Here is a 10,918-nt window from a genome sequence, read left to right as displayed (position 1 = left end):
GCAAAATATAGATTTTATAAAATTTAATCCCGCATAATATTTAGATACCACTCTATAGGTGTGTGATTAATATTTTTCTTCAATTAAAATATGTTAAATATACTTAAATATTTTTTAAAGAATAAAAATAAGAGAAAATTATATATATAAAGAAAAAAATTATATATTTATCATATTTTTATTTTAAAAAATAAATAAATCACACTTAAAAAATTGTATTTAAGTTTTTTTCCTTTTCATATTATCCAAAATATCTTTAATAAAAAAAATTCAAATATGGTTTATAACTCTTGGATTTTTTGAAAAATTCAATTAAACTGGTAAACTTTTTAAAAATTCAATTGTATATTTGGATAAATCCGTTAAAAACTCATAGATTTTTTTCTATAAAAACGCGTAAATTTTTTGAAAAAACCGATAAAATTTATACAATTTTAAAAAACTTGATTAAAAAAACATGATTTTTTTGAAAAGTTCGATAAAAACTTATAAAATTTTAAAAATTTGGTAAAAACTCATAGTTTTTCAAAAAAAAGTAGTAATGTGGTTGAAAAATCCGGTAAAAATTCATAAGATTTTGATAATTTTAATAGCGTATTTGAAAAATTCGATTGTTCAAATCCAGTAAAGAAAACTCATGAGATGTCCCAAAATATCAGTAAAAACTCATAAAATACTCTAAATACTTATACTAACTCATAAATTTTCCTACAATTTAGAAATTACAATTTTCTTACAAAGAAAATACAGTTTTTTAAAAACTAAAAAAAATCACAATGAATATTACAATATAAACACTGTAATTATGAGAATTGCAGGATAAAATCTCAAAAATTTGACTTCACCTCTCTTTTTGGATCTATGTCCTCAAATTATATGAATGTACAAAAGTATTCTTAAATCATAATGTTTTTCCTCCGATAATACTTTACTAAAAAAAATCATCATGGTTTCCAACGAATCAGTTAGGTTTTTCTTTTCAAATGTTTTATTCAAGAAAGGATGATTAAACTTTAAAAATTGAGGGAAATATGTACTAAAAAACTAAAAGGTGTACTCATATTCTGTCTCACGAAAATTTAAAAAAAAAAACTATAAAAACTAAAAATAATCATGGTCATATAATAGAATTAAGAAAGTGTTCTATTTTTATCTTTTGACATTTTATTTTATTTTTAAGGGTTAATACCTATTTTGCCCCCTGCCATATAGGCGACATTTGAAAAACCCCCCTGCAAAAAAAAAAGTTGCAAGAATTCCCCTAACATTTGAAGATTCTCTCATTTTAAACCTTCGTCAGATCCAGTCATCCAAAATGCTTACGTGGCATGTATTTTTTTGATTTTTTTAATTGTTTCTAATGACGTGGATGCCCAGGTGGCTTTTTATTTTATTTATTTATTAATTTTAATGCCACATGTATTTTATTTTGTTTTTATTTTTTGTTAATATAGGTTAATATAAGAAAACATGTTAAAAATTTGTTGGAGGTAGGAATTGAACCCACTCCCTTCCACTACAAGAAGCAGCACCTAACCACTAGACTGCAAGTTCAAAGTTGAAATATGTTTACATTTAATTATTCTTATAGTATTCAACTTATTATTTGCATTTAATTAATAATTATATACAACTAATTATATACTAGTTATATTAATTTAATTTAGTTTATATTTTCTAATTAATATTAGTTTAATTTAATTTAACATTATTTTACTATTAACGTTATATTTAAGTTAATTAATTTAATTTAATCATTTTATATTAATTTAAACAATAACGTTATATTTTTGTTATAATTATTACTATTTTAGTTTATATTTTACTGTTTTTTCATTTTTCTGTTTTTTCATTTTTGTTATATTTTAATTTAAACAATAACGTTTTTTCATTTTTGTTATATTAACGTCATTTTTTCATTTTTCTGTTTTTTTTATTTATTTTTTCTGTAATCTTTTTACTATTTAAATATTAAATAAAAATGTATTTAATTATTAGTTTTAAGGTTATTTATTTTCTAATATACGTTTTAATTATTAAATAAAAATGTATTTAAATATTTTTTATTTAATATTTAAACTTATTAAACAAATACAATTAAAACGTATTAAATTAAATAAAATGTATTTAAATATTAAATAAAAACATACATTTTAATTATTAAATAAAAATGTATTTTAATATTTTTAATATGTATTTAAAAATGTATTTAAATATTTTTAAATTAATTAATATGTATTAATATAATTAGTTTAGTTTATTTTTAATTTACTTAAATAGCTACAGGATTGGTTTAGTATATATATTATTATTATTATTTAACGTAAATATATTATTATTATATATAAAACATAAATATTTAACGTAAGTATAGTATATATATTATTATATATATATACCGTAAGTATAGTATATATTATATATATATATATACCGTAAGTATAGTATAAGAAAAATTAAAAGCAAATATATAACAAGTTTAAATATCCAGCCTAGTGGTCAGGCGAAGCATATTTTAAGTGGAAGGGTGTGGGTTCAACTCCCACCCAAGACAAATTTTTGGACATTAACATGCTTACTAAAAATTTATATAATAAAAAATGCTTACTTGGCAATAAAAAAAAAATTAAATAATATAAAAAGCCACATGGGCTATCCAGTCAACGAAAAAAATTAAAAAAATCAAAAAAATACATGCCACGTAAGCATTTTGGATGACTGGATCTGACGAAGGTTTAAAATGAGAGAATCTTCAAATGTTAGGGGAATTCTTGCAACTTTTTTTTTTGCAGGGGGGTTTTTCAAATGTCGCCTATATGGCAGGGGGCAAAATAGGTATTAACCCTATTTTTAAATATAAATCATTGAATTGTTAGGAAAGTTTAAATCTGTTATATAATAACAGCAGTAACTCTAAACAAATAACTCTTGAATAATGTTCATATTTTTTAAGTCTCTACCAATGGCTTTCTGAAATCTAAAATGAAGTTTAGGTTGAAATCCGTGATTCCCTAATGATGTTGTGCATTTTAGAATACGTTTTTATATCAGGAGCGCACAATCTTGTGGAAGTTTACATTTGACTAGGTTGGTTTATCTTCGCTATTGGAAATCTTGGTACGATAACAACTTACAGTTTAGAATGGGGTATTGAACTTAATTCGACAATATATGAGAATAAGTAAAAACTAATATGGAAGTGAATTTGAAAAAATACATTTTAGTTCTAAATAAGAGGCAATACAAATAAATATATATATATATATATATATATATATATATATATATATATATATATATATATATATATATATATATATATATATATATATAGTGAGGACACACCACCAAGTCATCTTGTCACAGACGCGTGTGTCGTCGCCGTCCGACCGGCTCGGTTCGATTCAGTCTAGTTGAATTGATTTTTTTAATCTAAATTAGTGGAATTTAATTATTTACTAATTAAATTAGTTTTGAACATTAATTATTCATTAATTAATGATGTGTCACTCAAGGTTGACTGAGTTTGGTGTCCCAAAGTTGCTGACCAATTAAAAGGAGAAAAAGGAGGGGTCGTTATAGGTGGCGTTCACCACAGGGACATGGTGTTCGCCATGACCCCTTCAACGGTCATATATGCCACGACTGAACTCATGGCGTTCGCCATGAGACCATGACGGTCGCCATAGACTTCAGGCGCTGAAATACAATAACGACATGACTACTTCTTTGTCCACTCCCTATATTTCCTCAATCACTCTCTACACGAATTTTGCTTCCTTTCTTTGAATTTTTCCTCATATAAATATGGTTCAATTGCTTCATTGGATAAAATGGTATCAGATTTCTGAATTTTCTGAAATCTCTCTTCTCCCTCTCCCTCTCCCTCTCTCTTCATCTATAAATTTTCTTTTCTTTAGACTGAATTAATTCTAGAGACTGTGAGTGGTTTAAACACCATCTGAGGGTGTATCTCTTGAACAATTTATTACAGTGCAAGTAATAATTGTAATTTTTGAACGAGCTGGTTTATCCTGGAGACATCGTCGAAACTCGACTATTTTGCATATTAATTGTCAGTACGACGAAACGTCTTAAAGAAAGCGACCTAGTATGTGACTCGTCCATATAATTTTCTCGAGGGAAAACTTTATTTTTCAAAATCGAAAACAACAAGTGTTGGTTCCATTGATATTACAGATCATGTGCTGATTTTTGATGCAGACATGCGTGGAAGTGTGAAGAAAATGAGTGGAATATTATCTGGTTAGTCGTAGTTAGAGTCATTTGATTGATTAGAAATGATATTATTTTTAATGATGATATCAAAGGTCAACTTAGTTGTTCTAAAGGCAACATTACCATCAGACATAAGAACACACGCCAAGACTTCCAAGCGAAAGATTGTTGATCAAAAGGAAAAACATTTAATGCATCTGCTCCCAAAGCTAATAACGTCCCATCAAGAATATGCATTTACTTTTTTTAATATTCAACCTAAGGATGTATATGGAAAATCCCCGATAATACAAAATAAGAACAAGATACTGGGGACAACAACTCTAGGCCATTTGCAAGGCCCATAACAAAAGTCCTAAGAGTGAACCTTGAGTTTATAAACGCACATAATTAGAAGACCTCTGATAAGTCAAAGGCAGACATTTCCGCCATTCAACCTACGACTCTTCCCACATTATGTCACATCACGTACGAACAATTTTAATTGTCCTTGATATATAAGGATAAAGCATAACATTCATGTATTCAAATTCATTTTTACTCTCATTATTTTGCATTCTCTAGCTGACTTAAATGTAGAAGTGTTAATTTTGCGGATCACTCATCTCTCTATTACATTGTAGTATTAATACTTTTGTTAATTATTTTGTATACCTAATAATTAATAATGATAAATTTTCAATTTAATAAATAATTATTTATTAATCCAGTTTATACAAGCTACCCGAAGTTTAGTTGGATTAATCTTTCATGCGTTCATTTACATATCCTACCAAATAAACTGTCTTGCACACTCCTTAGTCACACACTTCATTTTTCGGGATTATCTCCCACATACAATTTTAAAGCTAAATCTCTATCTCTTCATAAAAAAGTTTATACGCATAAACATTTTAATAAAATGACAATACACATTAACCAACCAAATGATAAAGAATAATAAAAATAACATGATGAAAATATGTATGAGAGGTGAATTGAACAACACCTACCATAAACACACCACTACCTTATGCTGGAATCATGCAATATTATAAACATTATGAGAAACGTCTTTATGTCACACCTTGATCATGGTGATACTAGAAAGCATGTCAGGAACTATAAATTTATATTAGATCAATGATATATATGAAGGTGTTGCATTTTGCATTCACTTAAAAAATGAGATCTTAATTTTTGGCTTAAATATGTAAATACTAGAAAAAAAACTATATAGTGATGATTGAACCTAAAATAACGTGACAGTTTGTTTCATCTTTTGTTTTTTTTTTTTTTAAAGTTATTGTGTTACATATATTTTTGTTAAAAAAAATATACAATTAAAAAAATATATTTTAAAAAAGTTTATTTAAAGATATTTTCTGTAAAATGTTATTTTTAGTATTTTATCTTTTTATTATAATTTTCATTTATATTAACATTTCAAAAAATCACTTACATTTAAAGATTTTTCAAATAACTTTTTATAAAAATTATTTTTGAAAGATATCTTCTTGAAAAAATATATAAATTTGACTATTTTAATTTTCAATAATATATAATTTTGTTATTTGATGGAAAAACTTTTCTTTTAACTACAAAAAATGAGTTAGTTTTTTTATAAAAATTATTTTTATAAAATTCATTTTTAAAAATACAAACAAAAAAAATCCAAAAGTTAAAAGAAAGAGATTTAACATGAATGATTCGAGATATGGTGACTAGCACCTATTTTTAAACCTCACACCAAATTGCTTTTTATTTATATATTTAAAGACAAAATATTATTGTGTACGCTTTGTATTATTAAGAATGCTATATTTGAATTGAACTCAAAAATTAAAACACACAAAAACTTGGGTTGAAGGTTTTGTATTTTTTATTAATACAAATAAATTATTTTTTAAAAAGTATTAGGAAATTAAAAAAACCAAATTATATTTATATTAACTAACTAATTTTTTAAAAAATATAATGCATTAAAATTAAAACTTTTATTTTAATGCTAGGTTTTGGATAATCAATCAAAACTTTTATAATGCATTAACCAATAACATTATCCATTTTCTTGTCGTTAAATTAATGAAAATCAATTGTTAAGATTTGAAGTAAGTCTTCTACACTTACTATTGGAGTAAATATATCCATCCTCATATATATTATATGAATTATATAATTCATTTTTTCTATAAATAACGATATTTATTTTTTCATTTTCATAATTATAATTTATTAACTAAATAATTAAATGATTATTATTCTATATAAAATTGATAATTAAATACTATTATTATATATTGAATTTCAAAATTTACTATATAAATCAATTAGCTTAGAAGTATAATTTATTTCTCTTTCCTCAAACGCATTTTTACATAAGAATCTTATGAAATGGCTATCAAAGAATGAAGCTTTACTTCGAATAACGGGAACTTCAATCGTGTCTCCTCCTCCAAGAGCTCGTGGCTCCTCCTCCAAGAGCTATGTGCGTAACTCCTCCTCCAAAACTCAGGCTCGTGATTACTCCTCCAAGCCTCAGGCTCGCGACAGCTTCTCCTCCAATACTCGTATAGAATACCAAATTAGATTTAAAGCGATAATTTAAATATTAAATTAAGTTAAAATTTTATATTAATTGAAATTATTTAGTTAATGTGTACCTTTTAGTTATGATTCATTATTAGAACTATTTGTGTATTAGAGAATTACAATCATCAAATAAATAAAATCAAATTCATTTTTTTAGTAAATTTTATTTGTCTTTTTAATTCTTAACTTTCTCTCATTTTTGTTAGGGTTCTAAATTTATCTTCCTATTAAATTTATGGCTTCCTTGATCATAACCTATTTAACGGGTCTCCATATATCTGTCATATGCTCCTTCATCGACTTCACATGAATCGGCCTATCACTTAGGAATCTCCTACATCTACGCTGTCACTGTCCATATCAAAGCAGATCTACAATTTTGTCTGGTTGGTAGATTCCTAAGTGATAGGCTGATTCATGTGAAGTCGATGAAGGAGCGTATAGCAGATATATGGAGACCCGTTAAATAGGTTATGATCAAGGAAGCCATGAATAGTTGTTTCTCTTCCAATTTAGTCACCGTCTCGATATGGAAGCGGCAAAAAAGGAGGTCTTTGACTTATGATAATCACCTTCTGGTCATTGAGAAAGTGCAGGTAGGAGTGCAAATCACCGTCTGGAGTCTATTATTCTTGCAACTGGGTTATTTTTGGGTTTACAAAGATGTCGAATAGGATGTTCCAACCTGAGTCTTGTTTGTGTTATGTCTTGTAATCTAAGTTATAAACACAATTGTGTCTTTGTTCTGAGTTGCCCATGTTGGTGTTTGGTTGCTACTTAAGAGGTCTCTTATGCCCTTTGGAAGAATTATCCATCAGTAGCAAGAAATGGGTAATTTCATCAATGGCAAGAAATGGTTCCTAGGTTGAGGCGGGTGTCAGTTATCTTCTTCCTCATGTACACCAATGACTTCAGGACTTTATACTCCTTTCTCGAGGTTGTTGTAATGCGGTGTTGAGTTTGTTGTGCTGAAATGGAGATGTTTAGACTATTGTGAATAGATGTAGAACATGATGTCCTGACATCAATCAGATTGAGAAGAAATTTCTCTATGTAGCTGTGTTTAGTAGCTTCTGAAGTTGAGAGATATATTTGAGGAGTGTATGAGCACTGTTGTACTTATGATTTTCCTGTTTGTTTTATTTTTGTTGTTGAACTGTGAATTGTAATATGTTTATTTGTTTTAGCCAAAAAATTTCAAAGGGGGAGATTGTTAATTCTCCATTTTATGGTTGGCATTAATTTTAGTCAATCAAATTAGGCAGCAACATGTTAAAAAGGATGTCCTAACTTGCAGAAAAAATATATTGAACAAAATGTTTTAAAAAAGTTTATTTAAAGATATTTTCTATAAAATGTTATTTTTAGTATTGTATCTTTTTATTATAATTTTCTTTTATATTAATATTTCAAAAAAGCACTTACATTTAAAGTTTTTTCAAATAACTTTTTATAAAAATTATTTTTGAGATATATATTTTTGAAAAATTATGTAAATTTGACTATTTTAATTCTTAATAATATATATTTTTGTTATTTGATGTCAAAACTTTTCTTTTAATAAAAAAATCATTTTTAAAAATACAAATTTATTTTCCTAAAGTTAAAACAAAGAAACTTAACATGAATGATTGGAGGTAAGGTGATTAGTACACTATTTTTAAGCCGCGCACACAATTATTTTTTATTTATATATTTAAAGACAAAATATTATTGTGTAAGCTTTCTGTTTTTAGTAATGCTATATTTGAATTCATTAGGCAAAGAGTGTTCAGTTAAACGAAGCCACCAATCTCAAGCTTGCCTGGGCGCTCTTTAACTCTTCTGATTCTTGGGCCTCTCTTCTTAGGCAAAGAGTGTTCAGGAAAGATAAGGTAATTAATTTCCACATTTTTTCCTCCATCTGGACGAGTATTAAATCAGAGTTGGCTACCATTTTGGACAATTCTTCTTGGTGTCTTGGTAATGGGGCTTCTATCAGCTTGTGGTTTGATAATTGGTGTGGTAATCCGTTGTATTTGGATATGGTGGATTACAATTCTATTGTGGATCATCCTGTGAGCACCATTATTGTCAATGGCCAGTGGGATTTCTCTAAATCTGCCACTCCCATTCCTTCCTCTATCCAGGTGAAAATTCGAAAGTGTCATATTCCCTTTGATCTTAGACCGGATAAGAGAGTTTGGTTTCATTCAGCTTCTGGAGACCTTTCTACTAAAGATGCTTTTGACTTTAAGCGGGTTAAAGGTGTTTGTCAAGATTGGTGGCGGTGGATTTGGTCCAAATCGATTCCTCCATCCAAATCTTCTTTAGTTTGGAGAATCCTTCATAACAAGGTTCCTACAGATGATCAATGGAAGCGGAGGAATTTCTCCTTTCCTTCTAGATGTGCTATTTGCAATGGGGCAGAGGACACGACTCATCATCTTTTCTTTGAATGCGGGTTTGCTTTGCGGCTTTGGCATTGGTTCCAAAATACTCTTAATATCTCTTTTCCCATTCGAGATTGGGCCGACATTTGGAGTACTTTTAGAGCTTCTGGTACGGGTCAATGTAAGATCATTACTATGGCTGCTATCATCTTTATTTTCAACGCTATTTGGCAGGTTAGGAATAAGGTGATTTTTCATAACGCTTCTTTTAATTTCTCTTCTACTATCTCCAACATTTTGGCTTCTGTTTCGTTGGCTGGTAATTCTTCATCTGCTTCCTCTTTTGTGAATATGCATGATTTTGTGCTTCTTAAGAGATTTAGGGTCATTATTCGGCCTCCGAAAGCCCCTGATATCGTCGAGGTTATTTGGAAACCTCCACCTATGAATTGGGTTAAATTTAATTGTGATGGAGCTTCTCTTTCTAATTCTGGTATCTCTTCCTGTGGCGGAATTGCGAGGGATAGTGATGGCGGTTTTTTGGGTGCTTTTGCTTCTTTCTTGGGTGTTTCAAATTCTCTCATTGCCGAGCTCTCGGGCGCCATGTTTGCAATTGAGTTTGCTCATGAGAAGAATTGGAAAAATTTGTGGTTGGAAACTGACTCAACAATGGTGGTAAAAGCTTTTAAATCTACTTCTATTGTGCCTTGGATAATTAGAAATAGATGGCTGAATTGTATAAATATAGTTTCTAATTGGAATTTTGTGGTTTCACATATTTATAGGGAAGGGAATAGTTGTGCTGATGCCCTTGCTAATTTAGGTCTATCTATTACAGATTTTACGCAATTTTCTTCTGTCCCTTCTTTCTTAAGGGCTGATTTTGTAAAGAATAGGCTAGGATTGCCTTTCTTTAGGTTTGTTACTTCCTGATAGGGTTTTGGTTATTGTATCCCCTATCCTTTTTGTAATTTTTCCTTATATATATATATATATATATATATATATATATATATATATATATATATATATATATATATATATATATATATATATATATATATATATATGGAAGCTTCATTTAAAAAAAAAAAATTCATTACAATATTTAAAATACATAAAAAAACTAGGGCGAAGGTTTTGTATTTTTTATTAATTTGATTTTTTTTTAAAAGCCTTAGGAAATTTAAAACCAAATTATATTTATATTAACTAAATAATTTTTTAAAAAACATAATGTATTATAATTAAAATATAATGCATTAACCCTACTTAATTTTTATCTCGATTTTATTTTAATATTATTAGATTTTGGATATAATCAATTAAAACTTTTATAATGCATTAATCTTAATAATATTATCCATTTTCTCCTCTTCACCTCTTTCTTTCTATTTGATTTTATTATATATATAAATATTACATAAATTATATCATTTATTTTTTCTATAAATATTAATGATATTTATTTTCTCATTTTCATAATTATAATTCATTAACTAAATAAATAAATAATTATCATTATATATATATATATATATATATATATATATATATATATATATATATATATATATATATATATATATATATATATATATATATATATATATATATATATATATATATATATACACTATTATTCTATACTGAATTTCAAAATTTACTATAAAAATCAATATAGTCCAAAAGTATCATTTATTTGTCTTTTCTCAAACACAGTTTTACATGAGAAT

The sequence above is a fragment of the Vicia villosa genome, linkage group LG3, assembly GCF_029867415.1.
Source record: "Vicia villosa cultivar HV-30 ecotype Madison, WI linkage group LG3, Vvil1.0, whole genome shotgun sequence".
Lineage (NCBI taxonomy): Eukaryota > Viridiplantae > Streptophyta > Magnoliopsida > Fabales > Fabaceae > Vicia > Vicia villosa.
Note: the sequence above shows the minus strand (reverse complement) of the source record.